Source organism: Apodemus sylvaticus, chromosome 1, assembly GCF_947179515.1.
Source record: "Apodemus sylvaticus chromosome 1, mApoSyl1.1, whole genome shotgun sequence".
Lineage (NCBI taxonomy): Eukaryota > Metazoa > Chordata > Mammalia > Rodentia > Muridae > Apodemus > Apodemus sylvaticus.
Window position 1 is genome coordinate 74128302 of NC_067472.1, and position 15346 is coordinate 74143647.

The 15346-nt window shown below is 43.5% G+C and overlaps 1 pseudogene; it reads right to left on the reverse strand.

The window, feature by feature from the left end:
* Positions 1-8216: 8216 nt before the first annotated feature.
* On the reverse strand, positions 8217-8869 carry LOC127679243 (motile sperm domain-containing protein 3-like; annotated as a pseudogene).
* Positions 8870-15346: the final 6477 nt, after the last annotated feature.

Below are 15346 nucleotides of genomic sequence, written 5' to 3' on the forward strand. Positions count from 1 at the left end.
GGGCTGAGAAACAGACAAAGAAGAAGTCAGGCATGCCCTCAGGGATGCACACCCCAGTAAGAACATTCATCTCTTAGGCCAGAGTCCTCGGGATCCGGGATCCGGTTACTGCTTAGGGACTGGATCCACCACCTGAGGGCCAGGCCTTGACATTGGCCTTCTGAGGAAGACACCTCTTAGACAGGCCTAACCAGACACTAACTTGGCTTTTCCTTCTGGGTGTGGGTAACATGAGGAAGCCGCTCTGAGGAAGTGGCCTGTTTCCACAATTGATAAGGATAAAATAGAGACCAGGAAGAACTTGTTCAGTCTGCCCCATTGTTCACTCAACGCAGGCACAGTTAAAACCCAGTGTTCCCTAAAACCTTAAGTATGCCGTTCATGAGTCAAGAAGGTGTCTTCTCTCAAAGGCTGCCTTGCCAAAGCTGCGGTCAGTCTCACCAGATACAGTATTTTTATAAAGATGTTTCATTTCTTAAAACTAATAAAATAATTGGGTTGAATATGCTCAACATAGACCTTCCCCTACCAGTGAGCTCTTTTATGGCCACTGAGAAAGTCACTTTTGGGTGGGTGGGGGGCTCATTATCCCGCAAGAGCTTGTGCTCATTTGCATATGAAAGAGGAAGTTCATAAAAGCCCTTTCTTATTTTCTAATGTGGGTTCAAATCTGGGGCCATTATCATCCTATAGAAAGACCCAAATGGCATATGGATCATTCTGGAGAGAGGGGGTGAGTGCCTTTTAAGAGAATTGTTTTAGGTTTTGCAGGAAATTAATCAGAGGGATGGGCTTTGTGGAGCAGGGAGCAAATCTAATCTGTCCTTTGTTCAAATTCGCCTTGCTCCAATTCCTAGCAATTGTACACAACATGATCTTTTGTTCGGGAGACACTTGTTACATGCATAATTAGAGACTGCAGTAGCTGTGTTTAAAGAAAAACTGTTTTCCAATGTAATGTGTGATCTTGATAATAGTATTTTCATCAAAGGTAGCAATTACATTCATTAAGCTGGGACTGGCGGAGGCGAGGAAATTAAGTGGGGAGTGAAGAAAGAGCTCCCCTCCCCCTCTTTTTATCTCCTTCCTTTTATAAGTTGAAATGCACCATGGTGAGCTGTAACTGGGAAATACATAGTGAATATAAAAAAATAAAGTCCCTCCTTAACCTTTCTGAATAATGACCCTGCAGACATCCTAGGGACAGCCACTGTGGATGCACTTTTCAAATTAAAGGGCTTTATTCCACCTTAATTTCCAATGCAAGTTTTAAACGAGCCCAACATATGAATCGGATCTTTAAAGGCTGCTGGGATCTTCAGGATTAATTCAATGTCCTTTTCACACATAAATTAGTAGTTTTGTGTCTTTAAAAAAAAAATCACAACAAGGCATAAATCAACCAGTTTAGGAGAGAAACAAGGCCGGACACCTATTTCTAATCAGGCCTTTAACTATTCATTAGGCTTCGTTCGTTCATTTTGAAGGTGTTGTAAATGAGGTGAGCACATTTGAGACAGAGAAATATACCAGGGGATAAAAAGAAACCCTGTAGATCTTTGAATTGGAGAAGAATGCTGAGAGAAAAGACAAAGTATATGTGTGTTTGTGTGTGTGCACATGTGGGCCTGTCTGTCTGTCTCCTCCAGGCAGATGTCTGTCTGGGTCCTCACACTCCTAACAACTTGATTGAAAGTCCTGCTTAAAACATAGCCTTGTAGCCAGGCAGTGGGAGTGCACGCCTGTAATCCCAGCACTCTGGGAGGCAGAGGCAGGTGGATTTCTGAGTTCGAGGCCAGCCTGGTCTACAGAGTGAGTTCCAGGACAGCCAGGGCTATACAGAGAAACCCTGTCTCAAAACAAACAAACAAAAAACCATAGCCTTGCAAGGTCTCAGAGGACATGGAGCTCAGATTTTATGCAACAGAACAGAAGGAGAGTAAGCCCCTCCCAGGGAAAGCAGAGGACCCAGCCCACCTTTCAGCACCTTGGCTCCTGCCCTTGTTTAACCTGAGAGGCTTTCTGAAAAAATGAAAGCAGTCCCCAGAGGTCAGCTGGGCACTTTTCTTTGCCCTGGGTGTGTCCTCTGTGCGTTGACTGGCCCACGAGTCATGCCCATCACCTTAGAATAAAACAAAATATTCAAACACCATCAACACTTCCTGTTGCCTGCACAGAGAGGCTCTGCCTGATGGTCAACCTAGGCCTAAGTCTAGGAATTTTACTCCCCAAGGGAGTTCTGTAATTTGAGGAAAAGTGGGATTTCTGAAGTTATTCAGATTTACTTTCTAACCTACTTACTAGCAGTTGGTTTGACTTTAGGAGTCAAGAACATTGGATACCGTGTCAGGAGACCCACCTGGTGGTCCCAACTTGCTGTTCACTGACGTCTGAGTGTGGGCCTGGTAACGTCTCGCAGTGATCCTTTGAGGTGGGCATCAGTATTACCACTGCATCCACTTTGCATTTCAGAAAAATCCGACCTTACAGAGATCAAGCAAGTAGCCACTGCTGTAGTCACAATATTTTCATCCATCTAAACCCATAGGCTGAAGCCTAGATGCCCTGGTGTAATATAATGGGGTCTCTGGGAAGCGATAACTCACAAGGAATCTACCCTCCATCCTTAGGAAAGGAGCTGGAGGCAGCTCTTGTCTAGTGAACCCGTAACTACATGGGCTTTCTCAGGATAAGGTCTTAGCTATTTGGGATGCCTAGATGGGCAGGGATTGGAGAAAGAACTCTTTCTCTTATCCCCCCAAAGCTTTCAGGATTCTAACGTTTTCTCCCTCTTCTTGTTCCTAATTCTAATGTGTGTGTGTGTGTGTGTGTGTGTGTGTTTTCCGGCTAGGAAAAAATGTAATCCTAATTTCAAAAGTCTCACAGCCTTTGGGCTGGCATGGTGGTATATACCTTTAATTTCATCCCATAGGAGGCAGGGATAGGTGGATCTCTGAGTTTGAGGCTAGCCTGGTCTATGAAGTGAGTTCTAGAACAGCCAGGACTTTTGCACACAGAAACCCTATCTTGAAAAACAGAGAACAAGATAAAACAAAGTCTCACAATCCTCCTGACTTTAATTCTCCCACATGCACCATCTTTCATCTTTCTCCTCCTGAGGAATTCTGTTCTTCTTCTACCCAGCACCCAGTGCACCAAGCTCAGCAGAGGCAAAGTTCTCTGTCCCTCTCTGGTGTATCCTGTATTCTGTAGCTGCCGCTCCCACGTCCATCATGTTTCTCCAGTGAGGGCAGCTGGGGATCTTCCCTTTGAGCGCCTTTCTTGTCTTCCCGGGGCGGGGCAGTGTTGCTGGATGTAATGAGGCCCCAGCTTGTTTTCTGAGGTTGTTCTTTTGCTTTTTCTTAAGATTTCTTACCTGGGAGAGAAGCCGCAGGTAAGGCTTCTCTTTGCCCACACTTGGAAGCTTCTGGGCTTACTTCATATTTCATTTGTCAAGAAAAATAAAGTCTGGCTATTTTCCTAGGGTTACCTTCATCCCACTCCAGAGAGCATCAGATGGCTTTAGGGACAAACTCGCGGGGAAGGGCTAGTGCCTCCACCTCCTCTCTGCTCTTTAACCTAAACTCTAGGCTTGAGAACAGGAATGTATTTCTGCCATACACATATATGTCTCGTACATACCCCAGAGCCCTCAAGGGTGGGTGGAACCTAGTTAGCATTTCTTATGTCAGGAACTCCCCTCACCCACTTTCCCCAGAACCCCTGGCTGGCTCAGGGCTCACTCACTAAGTAGACCAGGCTGGCCTCAAGCTCAAAGACTTTGCCTTCCTCAAACTCAGTTTGCCTTCCTCTGTCTCCCAAGGGGTGAGAGTAAAGGTATGTATACCTTGCCTGGCAGAAGCCAATTTATTTTTTTTATTGAATATAATCTTCATTTACATTTCAAATGCTGAAACCTTTCCAGGTTCCCCCTCCCCGAAAACCCTCAACCCCTCCTCCCACCCCCTGCCTTCAAGTTTTTGCCCCTCCAACTGACCCACTTCCCCTTCCCCCCTCGATTTCCCTTTGTTGGGGCATCCATTGAGCCTTCACAGGACCAAGGACCTCTCTGCCCACTGATGCCTGACAAGGCATTCATTCCTCTGCCACATTTTTGGCTGGAACCATGTGTACCCCTTGATTGATGGTTTAGTCCCTGGGAGTCCTGGGGCGTCTGGGTGGCTGACCTCATTGTTCTTCCCATGGGGCTGTAAACCCCTTCAGCTCCTCCAGTCTGCCCTCCAACTCCTCCATTGGGGACCCCATGCTCAGTCCAATGGTTGGCTGCTAGCATCTGACTCTGTATGTTTAAGGCTCTGGCAGTGCCGCTCCTGAGACAACCATAACAGGCTCCTTTTGGCATGTACTTCTTTTTGTCCATAATATTGTCGGGGTTTGGTGACTGTTTGTAAGATGGATCCCCAGGTAGGGCAGTCTCTGGGTGGCCTTTCCTTCAGTCTCTGCTCCACACTTTGTCTCCATTATTGTTCCTGTGAGTATTTTGATCCCTTTCTCAGAGGAACCCAAGCACCCCCACTTCAGTCCTCCTTCTTCTTGAGCTTCCTGTGGTCTGTGAATTGTAACTTGTTTATTTTGAGCAGAAGCCAATTCTTAAGTGAGGAAATAGCAATCTATACAAAAACACAGTAACAAAGGCATTTAAGGAATATAGCTTTTAAATTAACTAAACGCTTCATGATGACTAACATTTATGGTTCTGGAATATTTATGGTAGCATTGCATGTTACCAGAGGAGAAAATAATCATCAATTTCACTTGCCTACAAATTCTGCAATGTATAACAAAGACCTGACTTTATATCCTGGGGTAATAATGGCACACATGCTATGGGATTAACCAACCACTTTTGCATGAATTTAAGGCCTACTCAAGGTAAGAGATGGAACCCATACCTTGTGCTGCTGATGTGGCCAAGACAGACCAGTTCATTGGCCTATAGGGGAACCTACAAGTATTGCTCTGCTAAAGAGCACAGCAATGGAACGGCTTCTACTGACATTCTGCTGTACTGTATAGACCAGTACCTGCCAGCTCGGCCCTCATCAGAGAAGCTGCCTCCTGTAGTGCACGGGAACTAACACAGGGGCCCACAACTGGGCAATATAGTGAGAGTGAGAGACTTTGGAGCATTCGGTCCTAAATGGGGTGCCTTTATTGAGTCCCCCTCCTCAAGGCTCAGGATCTATGGGGAAAGGATTCAGAAAGACCGTAAGAGCCAGAGGGGGTGGATGACTCAGGGAAACAGCATCTTCCAGACCCAGCAGAACTGACACACACATGAACTCACAGAGATGATGAGAACGCAAACAAGATCTGCATGGGTCCAGCCAGACATAATCCCAGCACTGAGTAGTCCAACCCCTAACCAAGATTTGCAGTTGATATCTGATGGGGAAGAGAAAATCAGTTTTCCCTTCGTGCAGTAACATTGGGTATTTCAACCATACCTCAGGGCAGGCTGCAGGCCCAGGAGTGGTTGATTGGCTAGTGCAAAACAGATTCTATGTTTATGTCTGTGTTGTTAGGTCCTAGGTAAAATGTTGAGGCCTAGGTAACAGTTACCTAACTAGTCTGCCATTATAAGAAAACTTTCTCATATGTTTCTGATATTACTAGGAAACTTTCTAATGCCAAGATTGATTACATATTCTATTATGTTCTGTGCCCTTGGAAACCAATCATGATGGAAGTACATAGAACTGTTTTGTATAGTAACTTACAATAAGCTTGGACACGAAACAACCACCTAACAGCACTTCCTGCACCTGTGTGCTTTTATGGTATAAGCTTCCACAGGGATGGCCCCCAACATAAGAGATATAAGAAACTATTAGGATTAAGTCTTCAATTTTGAGTAGTAGTTCCCTGGGAACTGATATACTACTTGGCAGAGAGAGACATGCACGTTGGTAATTGACATCCTGGTTGGCAAGTTAAGACATGAATGTTAGACAAGGGAAGTCCCCTACCACAGTTGAATACCCCAACCAGTGGGAGCAGGATAAGTGTACAACAAAGACATGTTCCTAAGGAAATCCCCTGTCCCTAAATCCTGATTGGTAAAGTACCTTGGCACAGATGTTTGTAAATTTTGGGTTTAAAAACGCTGTAGGGTCTTAACTCAGAGTCATGGTTCAGTTTCTGAGTCTGGACCATGGCCCTGGTCGGTCAGTCCTAGGGTGTATGCTCAATAAACTAACCCTGTCTGACTGAGATCAGTGTTTGGGTAGTTTGGGAGCTGATTCCTGGGCCGAAATACGTATGTGTGTGTCTGAACTTTTTGTTTTGTTTTTATATTTTTTGTTTTATTAATTTTCTTTTCTTTTTGGTTTGTCGAATTTTGTTGTTGTTTCTCTTTTCTTTTCTTGGATAGAGAAAGAACATGAAGTTGGGTGGATAGGAGGTGGGGAGGATTTGAGAGGAGTTCAGTGAGAGGAAAGAATAGGATCAAAATGTATTGTATGAAAAAAATCATTTCAGAAGCTAGAGAGATGGCTCAATGGTTAAGAACACTTGCTGCTCTTCGAGGGGACCCAGCTTCAATTCCCAGCACCCACAATCTTCTGTAACTCCAGTTCCAGGGGAATCTTATACCCTCTTTTGGCCTCTATGGGAATTGCATGCACATATTGCACAGACATACATTTAGGCAAACACTAATACACATAAAATAAAAAATACATAAAATCTCAAAAAAATGCTATGACCTAATTATTCCAGTACTATGTATTAGCAAGAAGAAATAGCATATGACCATTCCAGAGTCTTAGCTGTGACTAAACAGATAAAAAAAAACCAAACTTTTTAGATTCAGCAACAAATATTTTTAAGAAATATAGCTTTTAATTAACTACTTAATTTTTTAGAAAAAAGATTTAATTTATTATATGAATGTACATTGTAGCTGTCTTCAGATACTTTTTCTTCTTACTCCAGTCCTGCTTGCTCACTCGCTGTAGCTGTCTTCAGACACCCCAGAAGAGGGCATCACATCTCAATAAGGATGGTTGTGAGCCATCATGTGGTTGCTGGGATTTGAACTCATGACCTTCAGAAGAACAGTCGGCACTCTTAACTGCTTAGCCATCTCTCCAGCCCCAACTACTTAACTTTTAACAGATTTATTTAATTTATTTTTTGAGTATTTTGATCGTATGTGTGCCTATGTACCATGTGTGTGCCTAGTGCCTGGGGAGGTCAGCAGAGGGCATAGGACTCATGGGAACTGGAGTTATGGACAGTCGTAAGGTGCTGTGCAGGCGAGAATCCACTGAGCCACCTCTCTAGCCTCAAACAAACAAATAAATACATTGACTGTTTAGAAAGAAGAAAGTCTATTTATCCCCCAAAACAGCATTGGTAATGAAAGAACCACCAGTCATGACTTGAAAAAGGGAGGTGGGAACAGAGGCAGGCAGATCTTTAAGTTCAAGATCAACTTGGTCTACAAAGTGAGTTCTAGGATAGCCAGGGATACACAGTGAGACCTTGTCTTGAAAAACCAAAGAGAGAGAGAGAGAGAGAGAGAGAGAGAGAGAGAGAGAGAGAGAGAGAGAGAGAGAGAGAGAGAGATTTTAGGTTCACAGCAAACTTCAGAGGTAGATATAGATCTCTCTCTCTCTCTCTCTCTCTCTCTCTCTCTCTCTCTCTCTCTCACACACACACACACACACACACACACACACACACACCACCCATCAGCCTCTGTTGGCACACTTACTTCTGAAGTTCATAGGTCACATTAGTGTCAGCACTTGGTGGCCGGTGTCCTGTGGGCTTGGACAAGTGATTCATCATTACCACGTCTCACAAAACAGCTTCTTTTCCAACCCACAGCTCATCTTTCTCTCCCTTATCTCCTGGAACCCACTAGTCTTTTCCCCACTGTAATTCTGCCTTTTTCCAAATGTCATCACCAAGATTCCAATCCTATGTTGCTCTATCCAGTGGGTATTCTGCGATTATTTTGCTTTATTATATCTTTCCATGGATTGATAGTTTGTTTCTTTTTGAAAATTTTTAAACTATTTTATTCAACTTGAAAAATGAGTACAAATCCCTGGGTATTTAGGATAGGGGATGACAACTGAAGGGTAGACATGAGGAGAAGGGAGATGGAGCAAGGGTAAGCACCACAGTGATCAAATCACCACATGGAAGGGGAGGGTGGGGTGAGTCCAGCAGAAAGCTCACAGCTAGAGGAACACCATGGTGAGGAGGCCTAAGATCTAAGCTACCACCAGCTTGTGTCCCAGTGTAAAACCTGAGGCAGTTGGCTACTGAATTCTTCCTGTGATGGAAGTAGCAGGAGGGCTTCAGGTACCATGCTGGTTAGTAAGAAGAGCAGGCAGGAACTGATGGCTGCTACCCTGGGTGGTGTGTGTGTGTGTGTGTGTGTGTGTGTGTGTGTGTGTATGTGTGTGTGTAGCTATGGTTGCTCCTGTGCTCACTGGACCTGGGTTGGCCTCAGAATGTCCCTGAAGCTTAAAGCAAGTACCCTGGGGCCCAAAGAACAGACATGATATCATTTTACCCAACTACTCATGCCTTTCCCTGCCTTCTCAAACAGCTCAATGCAGAGTCAGACCTGGACATCACCATGGTTGGGTGATGCGGGCCAAGTCTCAATCTCAATGTCAATGCAAGATTGAGGTTTCCAGTAGCCTTCTGCATGAAATACCACATGTTTGGCAGGCACTGTACACAGGACTTGGAAGCCAAGCCCAGGTCCCACGTGCCTATAGAGGGCTGGCAGCTCCAAGGATCACTCCTTTGGTAAGTCCTCAGTACTAGATCGGGGGAAAGTTCATCACCTGTTAATGGAGTCCTGAGCAAGGAAGGGCCCCATGGCTCATGCAGACTCCGCACAATTGAACATTAGAAGGCCGACCTCAGGAGGAAAAGAGAGCCTTGGAGCCCAGAGCTTGTGGTCAGTTTCTTCAGTCAACTTGTGGCCAGGCCAAACGCCCCATCCTCCTGAGACAATTCATTTCAGTTCTGTGTGGGATGATTCTCCACTCTGGCTAGGTTATCATTTACTTACCAATTGACTTGTTGATCAGTACCTTGGTTGCTTCGAATTTTTGCAATTATGAATAAAGCCACTGTAAACATCTACATGCAGGTGTTTGTGGCCAAACTCACTTTTTTTTCCAGTTCCATTGGGTAAGTACTAGGAAGTGTGATTGCCAGATTGCTTAGTAATGGCATGCTTTATTTTCTAAGAAATAGCCAATGTGCCTTCCAGTGTGGTGAGCTGCCTTACAGTCCCACCAGCAAAGAACAAAAGCCCTGGTTGCTTCCAACTCACGGTAGTTCCAGGCATGTGTAGTGTTCTGTGGTGAGTATATAGTAGGGGTTTGCATTTCCCAGACAGCATCTAACGTGGAGCAGACTTCCATATGTTCATTTGCCATCTGTAATTCTCCTTTGCTGAGGATCCTCTTAAAGTTTGGGTCCACCTTTTATTTTTATTATTTGTGTGTGTGTGTGTGTGTGTGTGTGTGTGTGTGTGTGTGTGTGTGTGGTGTGTATTGTGTATGTGGATAGTCAGAGGCCAGAAGAGATTATCAGAGCCTCTATAGTTTGGAGGTTGTGAGGTGTGTGTGTGTGTGTGTGTGTGTGTGTGTGTGGTGTACTGTGTATGTGGGTATTCAGAGGCCAGAAGAGAATATCAGAGCCTCTATAGTTTGGGGGCTGTGAGCTCCCCAATGGTGGGTGCTGGGAGCTCATCTCAAGTCCTCCATCAGAACAACAATCATCCTTAACCATTTGAGCTATGCAGACCCTGAGCCCACTTTTAAATTTGGTTCTTTTCCTCTTGCTGAATATTACCTTGTCCAGTACGGATAAAGATTCTTGGAAAACATCTTTGTGGTTTGCCTGTTTATTCTCTCAACTATGTCTTCTGCAGGGCAGAGCCTTCATTTCAGGCTCTTGAGTCTTTCATGGGTCACATGCTACTCAGCTTCCTATAACTACGGCAACACTTGATATGGTCAACTTTCAGAGACAGTTCGTTTTGATTTCAGAGGTTTCCGTCCACTTTTTTTTTTTTTCTTTTTACCCTGCTTCTTTTGGAACTGGGGAGAGGCAGTATACTATAATGGAGATAGATATCCCAGGGAGTTGTTCATTTGATTCCTCATGGTGAGCCAGGAGAAATGGAAGAAGATAAAGGAACTAGAGTTCCCCTTCCAGGGAATACTCCTAAGGACCTGAAGACCTTTTATTAGGACCCACACCCATGTTCATGGTTCTACAAACTTCCAAGAGCACTTAGTAGGAGACATTTAAGACCTAAAGCACAACAGGTCATGTCTGACGTGTTATATTCAGCAGTCCAGTGAGATGGCTTATTGGGTGAATGTGCTTGGCTTCTAGCTTGACAGCCTGTGTTCACACTCAGGGATCCACATGACTGGCCATGGCATGCTCATTTGTGTGTGTGCATGCATGTGCAGGTGCATCTGTGTGTGTGTGTGTGTGTGTGTGTTCATAGCACATACTGAAATAAATAATAAATGAAAAAATGTCATTAGCAAATCCAAGGTCATCTGGCTTTTCTTCTGGGTATTTCACATTTGTATTTTAGATTTAATTCTATGATTTAAGTTTTGTGACAGATATAGTCTGTCCTTTTTTTTATGTGAATGTTTGGTTGTTTTATTCCAGTTGTAGTTAGAAAAGCTATCATTGATTCATTGTTATCAACTCTGTTTCTTTGCTATTGGCCATTTTGCAATACTTATCTGGGTCTATTTTGGGGCTCTGAACTTTGCCCTCTTTGCCAGTTCTCTGATACTTTACTCACATGGTCACTGTAGCTTTACAGTTGAGTCTTGAGGTTGGGTAACTCTTTAGTGTTCCCCTGACCCTTCAGTACTGTTTTGCTTACTCTAATTACTTTGCCTCTCTCACATAAACTGTAGGATTCACTTGATAATAGCTATAAATTAGCTTTCTGGGGAATTGGATAAGGATTGTATTGAGTCTATAGCTACAGTAATTTTAGAAGAGCTAGTATCTTGATAATACGGAGTCATTTTGCCCATGGACATACAATATATCTCCATTTAATTTGCTTCTTTCATTCATCAATGTTATGCAGTTTTTCTATTATAGATCTAGCACATATTTTGTTAGATTTACATCTACTTCATTTTAAGGAGTATTAGTGTAAATAACATTACTTTTTAAAACTTCAGATCCCACTTGTTCCTTGGTGGTGTATAAGAGACTGACCTGCAGATGTTAACTGCTTGTCCTGCAGCCTCACTAACATCACATATCTTCCCGAGAGTTTGTGTCATTGATTCCTTTAATCTACACAGATTGTATTGTGATTTTTCTGAGGAGACATAAACAGATGCGTATTCACCCAGAAGAACACCAGCAGCAGAGAAAAACAAAACAAAAAACAAATCTAAAAGTCTAGCTTGATGAAGCAGTGAGTTTATTGGGGCTACTTAAAAGAACATGGGTGACTTTTGGGGTAGCTGCATTATCTACAAACTTCACCCCCAGCACAGGTGACAAAGCTGCATCTCTAGAGTTCCCCAGACAACAGCTCCAATAAGGAATCTTATCTCTCCCTAATTGTTTACTGCTTATATAGCCTTTGGAGAGGGTCCTTGTGGATCTTAAGACTCAAGACTTTCTGGTCATTCTGAGTCTTAGCCTCTTTCCTCCCAAGGAACAAATGTTTCAATTATAAAGAAATAGCTACACAATTATATCACCTGTGAACAAAAAGATTTGTTTTTTCTTCCTTCCTAGAAATATATCTTTCTCTTTTCTTATCCTACTGCATTAGCTAGGATTTCTAGAACAAGATATAACAGACACTTTTTAAAAAAAAATTATGAGTATGGATGTTTTGCCTGCTTGGAAGTTTGTGCATCATATACATGCTTGGTGCTAGTTAAGGAGGGAAAGGATGTCAGATCCTCTAGAACTGGAGTTGTTACAGACAGATGGTTGTAAGCCACCATCTGGGGTGCTGGGAACTGAGCCCCCTGGATGAACAGCTAGTGCTCTTAGCCACCAAGCTATCCTTCTAGCTCTTTTTTCTTTCTTTTTTTTAGATTTTAACTTAATTACATTTCTCCTTTCCCTTTCCTCCCTCCATACTCTCCCACATACCCTTCCCCACTCTCCTTCAAACTTTATATATATATAAGTTATTCCTACAATTCCTTCACAGGCCATATAATGCTACACATTTTCAGGGCTGACTGTTAGGTACTGGACAAATTGGTGTGCTCTTCCCTAGGGGAGGCCTATAGTTTTGTGAAGGGTTGAGGCTGTCCTCAGTCCTCTTTGGCATCTTCTTTGGTGTCTTCCTGTTCAGCACACATTTAGGCAGTCGTGTTGATGAGATTGTATGGGTGTAGCTTCTGATATCACTAAGAGACGGCCAACTCCCGGATCCTCTGACTCTTACAGTCTTCCCACCCACTCGTGTGCAATGTTCCCTGAGCCTTAAGAGTGGAAGTGCCATAGATACAGCCACTGGGACTGTGCTTCACAAATCTGCATTTTTTCTTCAACATAATATTTTTATTGAATCTTTGGGAACTTCACATGCTGACCCCAGTCACACTCATTGCCCAGTCCTTCCATGTCAGCCCCCACCCTTGTGACCTCCCCACAAAAGAAAATAAAAATATTAAAAATTTAAAAGTCCAATTTGTGTTATCAACATACTCACCGGAACATGGTCAAACTCTTAGTTATCTGCCCCTTAAATAGATGCCCCACCCCTACCCCATGCAGAAGCCATCAAATTGTGGACAGCAAATTTCAGCATCTTCATCAAACTTTTTTAGGAGTTCTCTTTGATGGTTTCCTGTTTAGGCTGCTACTTTTTTGGAGTTTGGGGGTTGAGGTTGTCACAGAAGTCTTCCGTGTCCCTCTTTCTCAATTATGTGTCTATCACTGCAAAAATAGCTTCCTGACATTGACAGCCAGTAGGAGCACTGATCATGAGCTTCCATATGGTTTCTGGTGACAGCGCAGACTACAAACATGGCCCTCAGCTGCAGTAGGCCCACAGGCCCAGATAAGACCCCCGGAGGCAGCTCAGACCACAGATATAACCATGGCCTCGGGTGGTAGCACAGGTTACTCAGATCAATATGGCCCCAAGCGGCGGCCTGGTCCATGGACATCAATCACCGTGGTTTCAAGCTGCAGCAGAGACCACAGATATTGTGTGGCCTTTGGGGGTAACACAGGATAAGGACATGAACACAGCCCCTGGCTCTGGTAGCACCCTGGACCCAGCCTTGGTCCTCAGCAGCAGCAAAGAGAAATTTTATTTATGAGTGGTGGAGAGAAGGCTACACTTATCTGTAGGTATAAGGGCAAATAAATGTTTATAGATGGTCATTAGGGATATGGTGGTCATAGTTATCTTCAGGTAACCATGACTTCTATTGTTATTGAGTGGGTCTTAATTCCAATTAGAGAGCTGTTGGTTACATGTAAGACATGTGTGCCAGTACTGCATCCTCGGCACCACCATGTCATGCTGGCTGTTGATGTGGTTCACAGGTGCCTTTGCAAACTTGCATGATGCCTTCTTGGCCAAGGAAAGCTAGTCCTCAGAGAAGGGGGCATTGAGATCAGTTCCAGCTCAGGGGTCTCTGGGCCCTGTTTCTAAAGCAATGGGGACTTACCTTCCACCTCTGGGGGTAAGTAGGGATCATAACAATGGGCTGTATGTTTGGGAGTCTCTTGGACTGTTGTGGTCAACCACTCAAAAGAGGGCGTCTCATATCTGATATTGGGGTTTTTGTTAGGTGGTCTTTGGTTCTTGGAGGGAGCATCATCAGCCCAGATGAGAAATGTTCACTCAAATTATATGTATATTTACACACAAAGCTAAAAAAAAAAAGCTATGTGTATTATAGGTTTTTTTGTAATAGTTAACAGTTTAACTCCTTGTGGCTTTTCAAATATTCTTATTGTTACTTTACTGGCCCCTCCCCTTTACTTACACCTGTCACCTTTCCCTAAAGAACCCCCTTTTCTCATTTGCTCCATCAGATCACTTGTATCTTGCTATTCCCTTCTATTCCCCCCTCCTCTGCATTTACCTCCCTCCCCTCCCTAAGGAGCTCCCCTTTCTGTTTCCTGATTTATTGCTCCCTGCTGTTCCCCCCTCTATTGCTCCCCAAGCCCCGCCCCCTGATTTCTGTAGTAACTACAAGCTATGAATTCACAGCTGAAGATTTGAAGCCAGAAGCCTCCAAAACTAGAGAAGAAGTAACATTTGCCTTTCTGAGTTACCTTTCCAGCCTGACTTAAAAAGAAAAAACAATGAAAAGACAAAATATTAACTCATTAGTCCCATGAATCCAGCAATCAGTCAGATCTTTTCAGAATGAATCCTACACATTTTTTCCAAGTTTAGCTCAAATATTTTCAATATGATAACTGCTCTTAGACCTGTGGAGTTCAGATCTTACACTGTCTATGGCCTGCATTCCATAAACAAACAGATAATAAATGTATTCACTGGAATTCTATACTTCATGCCAGCACGCCATGGCCTGGAACCTAAATATCATTCTGTCACCTAACACCTTACAAGTTGCTAGAGCTCCACGCCCCCTCCCCCCCCCCCCACTCCCCGTCTGCCCTGTCCCCAAAGAAGTAACACAAAAGGAGGCTACATCCAAACATAAACCACCAGGGGAAGTCACTATCAGAGGAATACACTACTCCAGCAGTAAGGAAGATTCTCTTAGCTAGAAGACCAATTACAAACCTGTCAAGGCTTCCTTCCTCTCAGATGACAGAAGAGTAACAGACTCTCCTGTAACCAGTCATTACTCCCCATGGCACTAAGCTGATCTTTTCTGAATTTTCTTTTGTGTTTTGATGGGCAGCTCCAAAGACCTCCAGGAATAGGCCTGGCTTTGGAACAGTTTCATACAGGGGCTGGGCAATGGCTTGAAGTATTACTAATTTGTACCACTTTCTCTTAAATTTAAAAAACTATTAAGGCCTAGTGGTAACACACAGAATATCATGTGAATTCTCTACATTCGGTTGTAGACATTGAATCCGAAGTCTGTGAAAGGGTTTTCTTTTTCTTATTTTTTAATAAAAAGTTATAACATTTAGTTAAAATTTCAAAAGAGACATTTAAAAGTTTTGTGTAAATAATTTATAACTTTAAATGCTTTAGAAGAAAACACTTATTATTTATATCTTATGTGTATTTGTGTCCTTGAGTGTACGTATAGTGCACTGTATGTATGCAAGTACCCGCAGAGGCTGGAAGAGGGCATCAGGCTTTCTGCAGCTGGAGTTA